At 38.3% G+C, this 18,952-nt stretch overlaps 1 long non-coding RNA gene across 1 annotated transcript in view; it reads right to left on the reverse strand.

Annotated features, from left to right (window-relative positions):
* Positions 1–18,952, reverse strand: part of LOC113956900 — a 33,279-nt gene that overhangs the window by 13,034 nt on the left and 1,293 nt on the right. Inside the window, exons 2-3 of the long non-coding RNA XR_003531005.1 lie at positions 11,030–11,319; positions 7,924–8,004 (exon numbers count right to left, since the gene is read on the reverse strand). This is a non-coding gene — a long non-coding RNA (uncharacterized LOC113956900). The remainder of the gene's footprint in view (positions 1–7,923; positions 8,005–11,029; positions 11,320–18,952) is intronic.

The raw sequence follows: 18,952 nt of genomic DNA on the forward strand, positions 1-18,952 counted from the left end.
GTAGGACAGGCTCAGGTTTCTTTTTCTTTCCTGTGTTTGAATATTCTGGCTGCAGGCATCTCGCTCTGCAGCTAAATCCAAGCCTGCAAGGGATGACAAAGGGTATATTACAGCTGCATTGTTTTGTCTTTGCTGGAGATTGAGAATGATGTATTTGGGATTCAGCTGGTGTATTTACAGTAGTTTTAGTGACCCATAAAACATTGGATCTATATTTTGAAATATTTACAAGAGTAGCAGTCAACAGTTCTTTATCTACAATACTTTTTAATACTTCTGTCTCCTCCTCTCTTGTCACCTTTTTTCATCCTGCCTTTTTGTTGTTTTTCAGCTCTGATATTGTTTGTTGATTGTGACATTGTGCTAATGACTGAGTTCCTCTTGATAAAACACAGGGCATTCCTAAGAGTACTTCCTTTTTCTTTTTAATAACAAAAGGAAAAATGAGATGCAACCAAATCACCCATGCACTAAATAAATTCCCACAGTGATGGGAAGACCTCCAAGCCCTAAGAATGTGGTCCATTTGGAGTCTGGCCTATCCATGACAGTGCAACCGAAGAAAGGGGGAGCAGTGACCTAATAAATATTTTTCATTTTTAGCTTGGAATTAACAAAGATCAATTAATTTTTCAACACAAAGCTTTTCTTTAAAGATAAATTTCTGAATTAGGCATAAAAGCAACAATCACTACCCTTCTTCCACCCCACAAGATCCTCTGCTTAGAAATATCATTTATGAATTTACACAAACTAAAACCAACTTTTGCTGCCTACCTACTGGAACTTGCCTAGGGAAACAAGCTTTAGTTTCCAGCCTAAATAGCAAACGGAATAAAATTCCAGGATAAACATCAGGTAAAATAATTCCCTAAAACCAAAAAACTGAAGCAGCACTCTATAACCCTCCTATCAGTAGCAGTGGAGCAGTTTTCCAGCTCAGATAAGCAGCTAAGGAAGGAGTAGAAAATGCAAAGAGAAGGACAGGTTTAACTTAAATTTCGGACACGCATCCTCTCTCCATAACCTCAAAGTCAAAGATACATAAGCAAAAGACTGATCAGTAAGAGAAAACAGCTGAAAAATTTAGTTGTTTCATGGCCTTTTTGTTTTACTCTTCCTGAGCAAGGCAGTTGTGGTGAAGGGGTTGGAACAGAAGGAATCAAAACCCAGGGATGACCTAAGCATTACCAAAAGGCAAGAGCAATTTTTCGTTGGGAACTTTTCCCCCTTTTGAAGTTCTTCTAACTGGGAAAATTAAACCATAAACATGCTTTAATTAGAATAATTCAGCATCTAGTCCAGAAAGTCCTTATCAGTTGTATCTCCAAATTAGGCAGTCCTAGTCATACCCATGGCATAAAGGTAAGTCGTATTGGCTGCTACAGATTTAAACAGTCCCTGTACAAGCTTAGGTCACATTTGTAATAGTACAGACAACAATGAATAAAGGAACAGGAGCTCCTTCAAGACCAGGATCATCTGGATCCCAGCGCCAGCTCCCTCGTTCTCTCTGCACACAAAGACACACAGGATGGGGAGCACCGAAGGGCAGCTGCTCCTGTGGCTGTAGCAACAACAGAAAAGGTACAAAAAAAGGTGAAAAAGGGTTCTTGTGAGACTCAAGTACTAGTACGGTGTTCAGACACTCAGCAACAGACAACAATGTCATCCCAAGTGGTCAACAGGCCTTAAACTATCAGAACTTCAGAGGAATTACGAGATATGGTTTGAAAACCTCAGCATTTCTAAAAGTAGTAAGAGGAGGCAGGAAGATGTCAGCCCATGGAACCTTGATTCTTTCCATTCTGCATTTTCAAGCTTTTGTTAACAACAAGGAGCCTGAAACTTCCCTCCATTTGACAAGATGGGCTCAGACCCTCTCAGAGGGTCACGACTCCAAAGGAAAGGCCCAGAGACAGGCAGCAGCTATCGCAGGATTCTCAATAAAATCGGGAGAGGGAGCAGTCCTGACTGCAGCAGCTGACAACTGTTTTAAGGCTGTATAATTATTTAGGGCAGGCAAGCCCTCAGGGAATGCCTTGAAGGAATGAAGAATCTTTTACTCTTGCTTAGAGCTTTTTTCTAAGACAGGAATGCTGAGAAATGGGGAGTCAGGGTATGTTTTATACTTGCAATTTCACTGTCCTGTGCTGAATAATAAAACTTCTGAGGTTCCTATTAAACATTTTAGCCACAAGACCCTATTTGTGCTGAGCTAAATTATTTAATTACGTAACTATCCCCAAATATCCATCAACATGGATTATTTATTTATAAAACCTGAAAATCGTTAAATGTGTTACCCCTATGACAGTGGCAGCAAATGTCCACTTTCAGACCTAACAGCAAATAGCAAATAATACTTATTCAGCACTTTCCATGTAAGTATCCAAAATGAGTTTACAAACACTAATGAAATAAACCAAACAAAAGAGAGGAAATTACAGATAAGCAAAAAGATTGAGAAAATCTAAGCAAGTCAGCCAAAGCCTCATACAGAATTAGTGACAATGGCCAAAACAGCCTCCATCTCCTGTTCTGCGCCACAGGAGCATCTAGAATCAAAATAAGATATTGATTTCGAATACATTTAATGTTTAAAAACAAAAGTAACCTTAATTATTTTGAATCAGTTTTTAAAAGCAAACGTATCTTGTACATCCATAATAGTTAGAATGAAATTGTGCCACTGAAATGCATAAGCAACAGAAACCTCAGAACTGTATACACTTGGTGTTTGTAGGAATTAGGTTCCAAGGTGATCTCTGCATTTTAACAGGGGTGTCTGTTTGATGCAATGTAGAAGAACACAAAGCACAAAACCACCATGCTCAGAGAAGTTTGCATATATGCAAACCCAAATAAACAGGATGGATTGGCAAGTCATTGTAAACAGAGCCTCTGTGTGTTCTATTACTAATTCTTCATGTTACCTTCCTTTCTAAATGCTACATAAAATCCAAAAGATTTACCACAAAAGATTATGGCAGCTCTGGACTTGCTTGAACAATGCTACAGCATCCCTTTTAAAGTTAAATCATACTTGACTATAGTTATAACAGTGTCCATAAAAATACAAACAACATGAGGGTAGTTCAGCTGCTGAATGCCCGCTGATAGTGCTTTTTATTGCATGGACAAGATCACAATTCATACACTAACCCCATTTTCCCAATTCCCCAAGTTTCATTCTGTCAGGATTTGGAAATGTTGTGGAATTTATACTTACAACTGTAATGGGAAGAGGGAAACTGCGAGGGCTGCCAGTATCAAATGCTTAAAGAAGAGCAATGCTGTAGGATCTCAACTCCCATGCTCCCTGCTGAGAGCTGTGGTGGAGCAGGACCTATCAATGGGAAACACCTGGCGGAGGCATTTTGTTCTGCTCCAGCAGGTGTGGTCAATCTGCAGGGCCAAATCCTGATTAAGAAATTACTACCCTTGGTTTTTGAGAAGTCAGGGTTTGCATCAGCAGCTTGGCACATCCTGCTTTCAAACAAAAGGACACATAAGGAGAAGGATGAAGAAAAAAGAAGTCAGATGCCAAGACTGGAAAAATGTGGACAACCATCAAAATTAGTATTATCTTGGCTTTAAATGTATAGCAAGATATACATATAACATAGCAATCAACGTATCTCCAGAGTACAGAATGTGATAGATTATGATCTATAAAAACAAAATTATAATTTCTGTATAACATAACTAGGAAGCAAAATAACACTATTTGTCATAGAAGGTCTAGAAATATCTTCTTATTTTGGTATTTTCCTGATTTGTGGGATGGAGTTCCCAACATAAAAATGCCATAAAGTTTATTTATCATTTGTATTGATTACTTTTGTGTTTAGTCTGTGAGGAATATATGTGAGTAGAGGATTAGTGCATTGCAGTCAGCTCTAGGTACCTGAAGATGTTATGGCAGAAGAGTTGGAAGATGTGGAAAAAATTCGGTATATGATGAGAGAGCTGAAGGTGTTGGAGTGAAAGGGAAACCAAAAGCCAATGAGGAAATAAAGTTATTGCCATGGGGAAGGATGCAAGAGAAACAAGGCACAAATCTGTAGGAGATCACAGACAGTATCATTTCTGACGCTTATAGCAAAACTTGTTTATGTATTTGCCCAAACATTAGCCAGGAGCAAAATTACTATGAGGAAGTTGCAGACAGTAATAGTTAAAAATTATAAATAAGAAAAAATTGGATAAAACCTCTAAAATGCTCACACTTGGAGAGAAACACAAGTTTCCTTTTGTCTAATACTTTCCTTACTTTTCTGTAAAAGTGATGGTAGATCAGTAATATACTCCTCTCTATGTGAGAACAAAGAAAACATTAAAAAAATAATTTGCAAATATGTTGAGAATGTGTTCATTCTCCATTATTAAACAGTTCAAGGGCAGATTCAGCTGAGCTTTAAATGTAATAAAGAAATGATTTCAAAGCAACACTATGAGCCTCATATAGTAATTGAGAGTAGAAAAACAAGGGTGATAAAAGTGTCCTGTGTTATTGATGTTAGAGTTCATATATGATGCATTTCTGTGACAGGATTATCAGAGCACTGATGACAACGTGTACTTACTTATCAAACTAAACAAGGTGTCTCAAAAAAGAGAAATATTAAATTATGTGCTATCAGCCAGCTATACTATTCAGCAACACTTTGTGTATGTAGTATCTACTCCATACATCTGTATTTCTACATGTGACCCTCACTAAACTAGTCTCTCTACAGTGTTTGCACAAAGAAGAAAATCCTTTGATCTTACAAGAGAAGCTTCAAAATGGACCCATCTTAGGTATAAATTAAATTGCATTTAAAAAAGAAAGAAATAGTCTTGTGCAGGTTATCAGCCTTTCTCCTGCAATACTTATTCTCCCTTCTTGTCACAGATTTGTTTTATTTTGCTACAGCAATACATTATTACAACTTAAAATTCACATTCACCTGAAGAAAGCTGTGACATGCCTACCAAAAGAGACATACACTGCTTAACCTAAATTGACCCTTTTTTCCTTCTATTCTAATAGATCTTTTTTCTTTTTGTCACTCAAAACGAGTGTCTGATGTATGAGCATAAATTGTTAAAAGCAGTTTTAGGTAAAGGAAGAGAGAGTGAAGTGGAGTTTTCTCACAAAAGCCAACCTCAATTTATGTCAAAGAGGGTTAAAAGACCTTGGGATTAAAGCAATAAACTTGCTGCTGTCAAAGCTAAAACCCGCTAACAATTTAGTGCCAAACGCATGTTGTTCAATATCATTTCATATTATATTATGTCACAAGTAGGTGACAGTTCCACATCAGACTGACAGGGCTGATTTACTCTGAAGAATTCATCGACATTTTGCAGAGTCAAAGCTGACTTCATTTTGTTTGAATGCAGGGTGGGAAATCTCTCCCTGCTTGGGTTGGAATATTTGGCTGAATAACACGGAACACCCTGGGCCAGAGCAGAGGGGTCTGAGAGCCCAGGTCTGGACACAAGGTTCCCTTTCCCATGGCACAGGGACCTCAGGCACAACCCCCCCCAGCTGAGGGATCCCAGCCTTCTCTTGCCCTAAACAACCCAGACCCTGCTGCCCTTTGTGCAGCTCCACTTTTTGATGTGATTCCCCCTCCTGCAATTTTTAAACTATCCAACTGTCCTGTTCAATATTTTGATAATATTTTTCTGTCTGAATTCAAGCTTTTATGCTTCTCCAAAATATACCTATTGTAGAGGGCTGAAATAAAAGACCATGTTAAGAAAATACTACTGGCACCTGCTTATATTTTAAGCAGGGAGTAATAATAACTATTTTTCCAGGATTTTCTTTAGATCCCGAGGTCACATGTGAGGAGACCATTCTTAGGTCAGTGGTAAAAATACCATTTCTTTATATCAAGGTGTCTTTTGCAAGATATTCCCAGATAGTATTTTTATTATGGGTTCCAATTTAAGTTTCTCCCAGGTCCCTGAGACAACTGAATAAGCACAGTCCTCCTTTTTGTCTCAGGAAAATCTAATTGATCCGAATTCTCTGTTAAGGTTTCAAAGCTTTTTCAAAAAGGGTGCCTCTTCCCCAAAATCCAGTGTATTCTTCTACAGTTATCTGAGTCCCCATGTGATGATTATTTCCTTCTCTTGTTGGCTATTGCTATAGATCTGGAATTACAACTCAGCTCCTGAGGCTGAGGAACCAGGTTTTCTCTGAACCAAGTAGTGCTGTGCTACATTTAAAGTAGTCTTGTTATATGTGGAAACAGGAATATCCCTCCCTCCCTTCTTTTTGTTTCTTTTTTAATTATGGAACAAACTTTCAGTTACCACAGGTTGTTCTTACCTTTATTTCTGAAAAAAAAATCTAGCAGCATTTGGGGTCTTTTAAACACATATATCACTATTTCCTCCATCTAAATACAGGAGTGGGTACATTAGTGCCTGGCCATTAACTTCTGTAAACCACTTAGTGATTCTTCTGTGAGATTCTTTGGGCAATGTTTGCTGTTCATTCAGGAAAACATTATGTGCAACAGCACATTGCATGTAAAATGGTCCCATCATCCAACACTGGTTTGTTTTTGTTGGCCATCTGCTGAACAACTCTCAGGTAGCAAAGGGGTTACCTTGTCTATTATGCAAAACCACTGCCAGGAAGCAGAACTTCCAGTGAATTTTTAGAAAGATTAGTGGATGGTTAATCTTATTTGACATTTAAAACACTTGGAGGTAAATTCAGTGCTCACCTGCCCTAGAGTGTACAGCATGAATACACTTCTACATATCTATTCCTGTTTAAACTAGTAGTTCTAAAGGCTAGAGGATATACCTGGCATAGAGGGATATTTGGGGAAAAGGGAAAAAAATGAACAGGTGAACACACACCGTGCCTTTAAACCTTTACACTTTTCTCATACTGAAACACAAATTTTGCTTTTTTGGGATTATCATCTCATCCTGACACAGATATACTCCTGCTAACTTACAGATTCTGCTAGTAGGATCAAATTCTAATACATTTTGTATATTAATATTTCCATGCTCCCTTTTCTGCTGCCCCATCAGTTATGAACATGACAAATACACTCATGTACACAAAGTGCAAAGCCTAAGGTGCCCTGGGATCCAGTGAGAACTCTAAAGAAGACTAAGGACATATCTGCAGCTGTTTCCTCATGGAGTGACCCTCAAACCCACTGTGGTGCACACAAAAGTAAAACGATCAAGAATTCAATGAATTGCAGCTGAAGGAAAGGGATGAACACAGAGCTGTGACACAGCCTGAGACTGCATTTGCTTTCTGCTGTGAGGGGTACAGGAGTGGCAATGACACAAGGGGTGTGTGCTGAGGCACCCAGTCCCTTTTGCCGAGCTCCAGCTGAACATGCTCTCGCCTTAAGTCCTCTGTAACTCTAAGACAGGGGTCAAAATGAATTGTCATGTCTCTTTTAAGAGGGAAATACTACAACTTTTCTCTCTAGACAGGCTGTGACCTTTCAATTTAGGCTATCAGTTTACTCAGTGCTTGCTCTGTGGTTCATGATTAACTTGAAAGAGTTAGATCACATTCTCTCCAGGTCCTCAAGAAGGAATTTCTGTTGACTGTTAGAAATCCCTCTTGCAATAAAAGTGCACGTAGTATGGCTGTATAAGCTATCTTTCAAAGTTACTTCAGTATCAATTCTTATCCAAAAGCTCCTAAAAATATTTCTACTCCTTTTTTTTTTTCTTTAGGATAATATTTATGAGAAGTCAAAGTGAAAAACAGACACCTGGTTATTAATAAATACATCTTTGCTTTCACAAAAAAAAACCCTCCTTAAAAAGGGTCTCAGAGCTCTCAGACATTAATTAAACATTCTTATGTAGTTAATGAAAGATGTGTTTCAATTCTAAATATAAAAGGTAAACTGGGTTCAAGAGATAGTTACTCACCCATTCCTGCTGAGCCACTGGCAGAGCCACAGAAACCTCCCTCCTCCTATAACTGTGGTTATGCAGCTGCCCCAGTATGTTCTAGAAAACAGAGCAAAAAGTTTCATAAACTTTTTTTTTTCACAGCTCACTTGTAGACTTTCTCTATTTCTTTTTGGAAAAAAAAAAAAAATCATCAGTTTTCTAAGTCTTCTCTAGGGGGTACCCTAGGAGATGGGATGGATTGAGGAGCAAACACTGGACTGAAGAGTTGCATGTGCTGCTGCCACTGCAAGTGACTGCTCAGGCCAGTAACATGGGGATTCTTTTTGTTATTTATTGTTATCCACACCTCTGTACCTAAAACCTGCTTGCTGGGGGCAAGTAGGTTCTTTCAAATATTCTTTTAGTTATCCACAGCTGTACATTTCCCTTCATTTAGCAATGAATGTCAGGCAATGATGGGAAAATCCCTCCCTTGCTCCAACATATGTATGTTCCAAACAGAACTAACAGCAAAAATTTCAAAGTACTCCTCCAAATAAATTTTACACACTCAAACGATCAAACAGTTTATGTTACTTTCCAGTGCAGTAGCAGCTCAAGCTCAGTGAAACAAAATCAAATAGATTTGATTACATTACTTATACTTCACCTTTCCACTAGGGAAAGGTGGAAATACAGAGGTGAGCCAAGTGCAGAGGTATTTAAACAGCTAAAGCAAACTGGAAGTTTTTAAGAACAAAGACTGAGACTTACAAATAAGTAGATGTAACCTTACAAAGACGTATCACAGGATCTTTAACTCTCAGGACCTTACAGTTTCTCATTGACATTACAAGTCTGGCCTACAGCTCACCTCACTGTAGTAACACCTGACACAATTACTTGCACTGCACTATTTGCCTTAAGTTCAAGTGAAATCTCTTCTTATCACTCTGGACAAGTCTTTGACACCCGTTCAGCTGTGGTCTGTCATCAAGGGATGCTCAGCACCCTAATTCATCCCTTTAGCCCCCTGTTTTCTCAAGGAAAAGGTAAAGTGAAGCTTTTGAGCTCAACTGGCCCTGCTTCTTCTGTTTTTGAGTTTTCCAGAGCCTTTAAAATTCTTATAATCTGGGAATAAAAGTGTGCCTGCTGAGGTGTCTTTATGTCCCCAGATGGGGGGACAGGGAGGGATCAAAGTACAGACTCTCAGCTGGTGTCACCTGAGGTATCACATTCTCTAAAGAAGAAGAAAAACTGCACACTGAACAAAGATGTTGGCCATAGAACACAAACCTGGAATAAAGGAGGCATCAGTCCTCTATAACAGAAAACAGATGAATTGCAGAGTTTGCTGGAATTCAGGGACAAGAAAGTTCACCTAAAATGACCTCGAGGATTAAACCCCATTTTAAGCACTGCAGTGGTCAGCACAGTATTTGCATTTTTAATTTATTCTTTCAAATGAAGTATCTTCATGACTAATCCTTCATTTAGAAAAAGGAATAGGTGTTATTCAATGACATGACACACCTGAAAAGCAATACTTTCATAGTGTTTGCATTTCCATATAAAATTTCAGAGGCTCAAGAAATTACTTTATGCATTTGGAGTATTACTATTGTCCTCACTTTTAAGTTTTTCTTTTTATAATAACAGCCATCTACCACTATTACTGTAGCTTCTTGTCCAGATCTCCCTTTGGAGACTTTCTGACTACTTAACACCATTTTTCAATTTCTCTACTTATGCATATACATCTTCAGTCCAGGTATGAGAATTTGCTAATGGACTGCAACTTTTTTACCAAGATTCCCATGTGTAGAATTTTACATAGGCTGATCCAAAGTCTAAACTCTGCTTGCCAATGTGTTATGCTAGGAATATGCCTGTGAGAGTCCATCCCAGAATTATGCTAACATTTTGATGTATAAATTTAATTTGAGTACAAAAGAGAGCAAAAAGTATCAGATTATATATTTAAAAGAAGATTAAGGTGTACACACTGTCTAATGGACAAAAAAAACCTTGGTGTGTAATAAAACATGGCTCCCTCCTGCGCTATGTACATTTTTAGCTGCAGATTGAAGAATAAATGGCAGTGGTTAGAAAATGGAACACATGTAGGCAGGCACACCTATCTCCTGTTCCTGAGGTCACACCACTTTGCATTTTACCCACAACAAAGCACATAATGCATCCATTTGGCTTTTTTCATTCATCGAAGTAACTCTGTGACACTCTCTAGTGGAAGGCAGACACACACCACCTCAGCCACGCTCTGTGTGCACCCAACAGGCACGGGGAAGCAACACCACGGGAAGGGAAACTGGCTGAAACGGAGCTTGGGCACTGTTGCATGTGTTTTGCTGCACTCTTATTTTTTAACACCACAACCAAAACACTTACAGACAGGTCCCTTCTGTTTGAAGCCCAGAGGATAACGTGGTACTGAAGCATAAATAAAGAGTGCCACTAGCAAGGAGTAACTGGCAGCAGACAAAGCCCAAGCCAGCAAACTGTCACGATTGCTCTAGAGGGTTTATAAGCTTTATCAAATCTGTGCTAGCTAATTCACTTGCAGAAGTGTACTGATAACACTGCTGCTTTTTTTTCTCTTGCTTTTATTATAAACAGAAAGATAGACAGGTCCTAAGGACAGATCCTTTTCACAGCTCTGCTCTCTTCTGCCAGCAATGCCCTTCTACTTCACACAGATTACCAGGTTAAACTAGGGATGTCTTTGAGTCAGGAGCATTTATTGCAATAAAACCCAATATATTTCCAAAAAAAAAAAGCTTGCCCCTTCCTTTCTAACAGTTACATTGTGGTTGGAAGCAACATTTAAAAAAAATATACAGATCCAATCTGGTGTTCCTTGTCTCATTGAATATGCAAGTGGTTGTTTTTCACCACTCCCAATAAACATAGTGAAGTTATCATTTCTGTGGACAGAGGAATTTATATATATATATATATATATGTATGTATATATTTCAGGGTGGAGCATTTGGTTGCTTTCCCTGCTCCCCCTCCAAGTTTAGATGCAGTTTTTTGCATATTGTTGTACCGACACTACTTCATCAACAGCTATTGCTAAACAACAACTGCTATTAATCTAAATGACATAAATTAATACCACCTGCTGTAAGTGCAGAGGAAGTTTGGTTTATACTTTTAACTGCAGCTTTTGAAGTATCCAGGACAGGATGCAGGTAGATCCATAGACCTCCGTAATTTTCTCATTTCATACATGTAACTGCTCAAAATGATGCCTTTGGGGTGGAAAGGTTTACAAAAGGGATGCCCAGCTTTGAGCTCGTTGCCTTGCACAGTCATTCTGGCTGCACTTCTCTGTGTCTGGTGCTTCGTTTCTGAAGGCTTCCTCAAAGCCTCCTGGTGATCCTCCCCAGGAGCTCCATGCACAGCAGCCTGTGGGAAAACTGAAAAAACATTAGAAAATTCTGCCAAATAATAAACAAACCAACCCCATGGTTTTTGGGTTTTTTTCCAAACATGTTTCCACGAATAACTGAGAAAGCACACTTGCTAATTTACAACATGTTTGTCTTTATGGAGTATTTTAAAAATAAAATATTTCACTCCCTCCTGCCTCTTCTTAATTTGTCCTGTCATTCAATTTCTGTAACTAATTTGAAGAGAATTCTCTAATGGTTTACCACCCTGCCAAAGCATAGTTTTTGCTTGAATGTAATGCAGAACTATTTTAATTGCAGGGAACATTAAAAATCCACCCCATAATGTGGGATTATTCCTCGTGCTAATTCTAGAAGCCCAAACTGTAGACGTGACTGAATACAGATTCCTATTTCACACAAACACAAAGGGAAAAATTCTACCTGAACTCCCTTCAACTCTGACATTCATAAAGTATGCCTATGTTAAGCTTTAAACAAGATTTGGGTCAATATATTTTTTTGAGGAAAGCTCACTAAACAACAATTTTAAAGTCAACTATCATGACACATGAACAAACCCTCCAGAGATCTCAACGTTGTGCACCTCGCTGGGTCAGTTGGTTTCTAAACCAGAGTGATTGGAAAGAAAGATCCTCTTCCAGGGGATTCAGAACAGGATCTGAATGTAGGTGCTCCCAGTTATTTCCCATAGGAGCTCCTTTTTCTTTTAACTACAGGTGGTGCTGAGGGAGACTAGAAACCTATTCATATGTGAGAGTAGGGATCTACAACAAAAAAAACCTTTCCATAATTGTACAGGGTAGAAGTGTTGCCAGTTTACAAACTGGAAGCACAAGGATCATCAGGAAGTGTCTTTCAGTAATTTAAATGCAGTGATATTGTACCTGAAAAAAAAAACCCAAAACAATAAAGGATGCCAGGATCTGCCTTTGGAAGACACGAATTCAGTGCAGTGGTGTGAAGGCAAAGGTGCTGTCACGGGCTGATCACATCACATCACTAAGCAGAACTAAGCTTTGGTACTTTAAAAATTCAAACCTGAAGACATTTTAAGTTACTTATTTCAGGTGCACACGTAAGAAGCATTTAGGACATTACCTTCACTTGGAGTTTTCTTCTCAAAGCCTCTAAAGCATTTAATATTTTCAGAAGATATGAAGGTTTTTCAGAGATAATATGCTTGCTATAGCCGACCACATGTACTATGGAAATTCCAGAAAATAAGACCAAATGTACTAATTCATAGCTAAAAGGATGATATTCTGTTTTTCTAACTGCAAGAAACTGAAAATATGATTCCAAAAGTCTGATATTCTGCATGACCAAACACACTTTCACCTAAACCGCTGATTATTTTACCTGTAAGAAAAATATCTCTAATTTTCAATGCTGGAAAATCATCAAGATTTAAGTGCTGTAAAGAATATAATAAAACTTATACAGTACTTTTCACACTATAATGTCTCATGACTTTTACATACAATGAAATATTAAATTGCAAAACATTAATGAATAACTAGTAGAAGAGACAGTTTAGCACTTCCAATGCTGAAATTTAGAATTTCTAATAACTGAAGATGACAAGATGCACAATTGAAAAGAGGAATAATAGAAGACTAAAAATAGATGCCTTGAAACTGCACTGTAGTTAGCTACAATAACACACAGACTGTGATCTTAAGCAAATGCTCAACAAGCCTTGACACAGTGAGAAAGGGAAATATCCAAAAAGTAGGCACACTTCCCAAAATTTAGTTCAGTGTCTGTTTGGTCCAGAACATCATTACATGAAGCAAGATAAGAACTTAAAAAAAAGGCTGTTTGTTGTTTCAAAACCCAATGCTAATTAAATAAGATAGGAAACTCAATCAAAAATAGGAGATTTAAAACCTAGCATTAATCCTGGAGTTGTACACATCCAAGGCCATTTCAAGAGTTTCTCTAACAGAACTCCTCCATTAAAAGTTGTCAGGGAGACAGGAAAGAGAAAATTAAAATTCCAGTCAACTTAGTGGAGTGTCAAAGGTTAGGGCATTTTACATATGACTTAGCAAAAATTAGGTCTACAATTTACCTTTCATTCTGAATTTTGGCTGTTTGTTGAACATCAAGACAGTTGTGAAAAAGAAAAAAAAGGGAACCAAATATCTGCTCAGATACCTTCTCATTTTGATCCCAACTCAAAGAAGAAATTCTACCTTACTCTCATGTTTACAACTCAGTGCACAAGACCAAAAATACCTGCAGTAACCAAAGATGTATGATTACAGAAAATTCTAACATGGATGTGGCTGATACTAAGACAGACACCTGTAAAACTTCTAGATCTGACTATAGAAGATCTCACAGAGCTATAACATAACATGGCATTTTTAACATAAATCTAAGGAATTCCACTGCTATTGGAAATTAAAATTTTTAAGCACATTTAAGCAGCTCAGGTGATCTCTGTACAAAGAAAGAAGGCGATGGCAGCAGAAGTGAATATGTGCAGATGCCTTTATGAGTAAAAGATCCAAGAGAGCTCAGGTACAAGCCAGCCAGGCTAAGCAGAGGGAGTGTCACCAGAGATTTCTGGTTTGAGCAGTCAAAGTGCAGTGGTGAGTGTGGACTCCCAAGCGAAATCTGTCAGACACAGGATTTGAATTAAGACAGATCTCGAAGGGAGAGCATTGTTTACTTCTCGGATAATTTGGGAGATCATTCTTTCACAGACACCCACCCGAAGTAGATACCCAAGAATTCCCTATCCTTCTCCCACAAACATAACTCTGTGCACAGGGAAATACACCCACAGACAGCACACAAAAAAACTTGACGCCTCCTTCTCACATGCATCTCTACTCTGTTCAAAGCTGCACTGTTCAAATGAAGAGTATTTCCTTTAAACTTATGTGTAATAAAGAGAACTCATTGAATCTAATGTGAATCTTTCTAAGTTAAGAACCAAAAATACTCACTTGATAGGCCATCTGGGAACGCTTCCCAAATCCAAATTTAGGGTCCAGTAACAAGTCCTACATACAGCCTTTGTGTGTGAACACTTACTCTTCCTGCACTGAATTTCCCTGAACTGGAGCCAATATGACTCTGCACATGAGGGAGCTATGTGGGGGATCAGAAACCTGGCACTGCTCAATGACCCAACCACTCTGCTTCACACCCTTTCTCTGCACAGACTCTTCATCCACTCTTGGGGATGTTCATCTGCTCTAAACTCTGGGGGGCAGGAGGTGTGTGTGTTAAGAACTTTCTTTAAAAAAACATCAAAGCTGAAAACCTTATGGTTTGAGGATATGTTGAAAAATAAAATTTGGCTGCTAAAGTAAGGGCTATTAAAAAGATAAAAAGCCATCAATGTAGCATTTGCTTCCCATTCCACTACTATATCAACTGTTAAACACTCTTGGAAGTGAAAATAAGAAGTATTTCATTTTTCTCTTTGCTTAGGAATAAAGCATCTTTGCATCAACTTCAAAAATATTGTCAAAAATCACCAGGAATAATGTAGAAGTAATTTAATTGCAGGGGAAGTTATACAGAGCCCTTTCAGGGTGTACCAAGCTTAAGTCTTTACAAACTGAGACTTAACCAAGTTTTTTCATCTTCCTGAAGAAGAAAATTGTTTTGAATTGTGTACACATGAAGTTGTTTCTCTCCTCAGTGCAAGTCCCAAGTGTGTTTAATAGTTTTACTAAATATGATTGAAAGAAAACCATGCCTGAGGGAAATGATCCTTTGCTGGATATGTATAAGGGTTGAAGCAGTTGGTCAATGAGTGACCATAGCATATGAATCTAAAACTAATCTCAAAGAGCCTGAGGGCACCCAAAGCTAACCTAGTCAAGTAGTCATTTTTTCATGTGCTTTGAGCTAAATACCATGTCTATAAAAGACTCCTTATACACCTAAAAGCATTTGTTTTTTCTCACATTAAAAAAGTTTTAAACAATATACTGTAGTGGGTGCATAACAGCAAACTAAAAATAATTATATAGTAGAACGGGCAGTCTCTTAGTTGTCATTAAAATGAGACACTTCTGAAGGCTGTTGAGAAAAAAATTTCCATGATATTAGTTCAGAACTTAAATCTGTCCCATGTCATCTCAGGCTCAGAACATCTGGGGAGAGTGCCCCCTCAGAACATCTGGGGAGGTCGTGGCCCTGAGTCACTACACTGAGCCCGTGGGTTCAGCTCAAATCATCTCCACAAACCACACCCTTACTCTGGACCTTGATCCTCTTGTCTCAAGCAAGAGAGGTAGGCAAGGGGCTGCTGCCCTCTTCTCTCAGCAGTGCAGGCATCCTCTCATTGAATTTGCATCATGCCACTTTAAAATATAAACCAATCTTTACAAAACCAGAGAAAACTGTAATAAAAGTTTCCTCCAATAATAATCTATATTACCTAAAACCTTAGGAAATGTACAGAGCTGATTTTCTGAGTAAACTATGGCAATGAACAAGCCCAGCTGCATTTCACAATAAAGCTGCACAAGACAGAAGAACTGCTCTGTGAACGAGGGCAAGGGATGGGGTGAGAAAATCACTGAAAAATATTAAGTCCCTTGAGCACCACGGGATGTGCAATTTTCATCGTGCTTCGAGACGTACTTGTGTGGCCTTGTTGCTTCTATTGATCACCGTAGGTCTTTCCTAATAGAGTTACAAGGCATTTTCAGTTGCAGACTTAGAAACCTGTGGGAAATGGGATCCAATCATCTGGCTGCTGTGCTCCTGTAAGGCCAGCTCTGTCTTGTTGCTACTGCTCTGTTGGGTTTTAAACACAATACCAGCACATCTATGGCTGTGAAGCAGAGAGCAGGGACTGTGCAGCACGGGTTATGAATTTCTGTGAAGAAAGAACTGAATATTTCTGGTCATTTACAAAGTTCAACTAATTTTCTTATTATTTTTCTTTGTTATGAAACTACATGTCTGATTTCCAACAGGGTTTTGAGTGTAGGAAGAAAGTGGGAACCATTAAGAGGTATTTTATGCTCTTTCAGCACCCCAATAGGCATAGTAATGAATGAACAGAGAGCATTTTGTAATGTTATGCTGAGGCAGAAAATATTGGAAATACTCACAGAAATCTCAGTGAAAATAAACATTACTTCAAGCAAGAAAACCAAGGCACAGGGAATCTCAGTAAAAAATCTGTATTTTGGGTTCTTACTTGGATCAAAATAAACAAAAGACATTTGTGTTTTGCTTATCAGATCTGGAATAAAAGATAATTAAAAAAGAAGGGGAAACTTGTACATTAAAAAAATCTCGACTGAAAATATTGCACGAACAAGTGACCTACCACAGCCTGTGACTTAGAAACTTAAAACTGAAATAAAATACAATCCACTTTCCTCATGTAATATTAGCAATGGCAATCTAAGATGTTTATCTATTAAAAAAAATGTCAAGGTAAAATTCAAGGCAAGCTCTATCCAGCCAAGGAAGGACTCCTAGAGGTTCAGGAGAGTCAGCTCAGGACTTCTAACAGAGAGCAGCATAGCTGAGTTGCAAATGTGGGAGAAGGAAAAAGGATTCTGTTACATGCAGAATCTGATATTAAAAAGAACAACAACAACAAAACCAAAAAACAAAAAAACCCAAACAAACAAACCCCACAAGATGCTTTATGGAAGAATTTATCTTCTCAAGAAGAACACATCAGTGGCCACAAGGACTAAATAGAGGTTCATCACTGAAGAGCAGTAAAGTGGGTTTGCTCCCCCCTTGTTTCTGTGCTGGCCCCTCCTGCAACATGCATCTTTCATCACATCAGTGTGACAGCTCTGACATCAGTCATACCCTGAAAAGCTAAAACACTTTCATGTTTGATTTGATAGTCAAGATCTCCTTACCCTTACAGTTTAGCCATAAATATATCCATCATGGTCAGGAGGTCCTTCCCAGGAAACAACACAATGCAGACACATTTATATGCCTATAAGCTGAAAAGCGCACTCAATTGCACCACTGTAACTAAATGCTTACACTGGCTTTGGTGAAGTTCACCAAGATGTGAGGAAACAGTTTCTGTGGTTCACATTCCCCTCTGCAAGACGGTATCTAAAGAGACTGTGTGAGCAAGAGTGTGTGGGGGGGAAAAAAGCACCACTTAAAACTGAATGAACACAGCACAAAAGTACATATGAACTTTTAACAGCCCAAAGAGGATGACATGGTCCATGAAGACCTGCCCTCATAACCTCAGGAAGTACAAATCAATCTGTGTTTCATCATTTGAAACTTGAACTTCTAGCTAGTAGCTCTGTGCTCTTCCCCCTGCCTTCTTCAAAAACTCCTCCTTGAGCTGATTTACACTATTTGCTTCTACTGCTGACTTCGGCAGTTTGTTCCAGACTGTATTTCAACTACCCTTTGTGTAAAACTGTTCTGTCTGAATATATCGGAGTCCCTAAATTCTGGTACACATATTGGAGTGGTTACAGAAGTAATTTTACTGTGGTTGGCAGCTGGCCTAACTCGTGCTCTGATCTCTCCTCCCCTCCCTCAACCCAACAGTTAATACTTTGCCATCAAAGTCAGGGCTGCTGCAAAGAGAGGCTGCTCCAGCCAAGTGCCCAGGGGGACAGTGCTTGAACTTGTCACATACTGGCAGGACACTGTGGCCAGAGCAGCCTTTCTAACCTTTAGAAGGGGACCAAAGTAGGGAAGAGCAAAGAGTAAGCAAATAGAGAGGAGCAGGACTCTACGTCTTACTGTGTTAAACAATTTGATCCTATTCACAGACCCTTTATCTGCTTTCCACAAACATTTTCATAAGTGTTGACTAAAAACAAAACTGTCCATAGAACTAAAGTTATTAGTATAAATTCTAAAAAAATTTTAATATAGATATTTGTGAAAACTGAACTTTGTTCATTTTTTTTCATTTTGGATGAAAAAAAAGGACTAAATTTATTGGAGTCTCAACTGCAGCTGTAGGCTGGCAATTAAGTGGCTGTAAAGAAGTGGGAGAGTGAATAGCAGCCCCTAGATCTTGAATAAATTGTCAGCTGATCTTAAACAGGAAGTACAGGATTCTTAATTTTGACTTCTGAGGATCTACATTTTCTAAAAGATGATTATTTGCAAGTGTCTTTTTAAATCCACTTTTGTGCATGAACTAAGGTTAGCAAAGAGGCAGATAATCCATCAAGTGTGCCATAACTTTTAAATGAAGGTGACATATTTTTCCCAGTCAGAACAACTTTCATCAGGAATATTTTTGGAAATTTAGAAAATCTCTTTGATGTCAAAAAACTGTTCTCACATTCTTTTGAAGCAGACAAAAGGTCAATGTTAATTGCAATATGTTGTAAATCATATAGATTACTTTCAAGAAAATATTTAAGGGAGATATCTTATATGTGACATTCATTCTTCAGCCAGCCAGACATGGATGATGTTTAATTTATAAAGATTTAAAAGGATGGAAGTCTCTTGCAAAACACAGAATTTAATGAAATTCTTCTGTTTTGTTACCAATTCACAGATATCATCGCTTCTTATTTATGGAGAAAAGTGTATTAATCATCACATGCAGAGTTGCAAATTCAGCAGAAACATAAATTATCAGCCCTAAACCTCATATTCTTCCAAAGGATCCATAAAGCTAA

This window comes from Corapipo altera, unplaced genomic scaffold (genome assembly GCF_003945725.1).
Source record: "Corapipo altera isolate COAL_440 unplaced genomic scaffold, ASM394572v1 224, whole genome shotgun sequence".
NCBI classification, from domain to species: Eukaryota; Metazoa; Chordata; class Aves; order Passeriformes; family Pipridae; genus Corapipo; species Corapipo altera.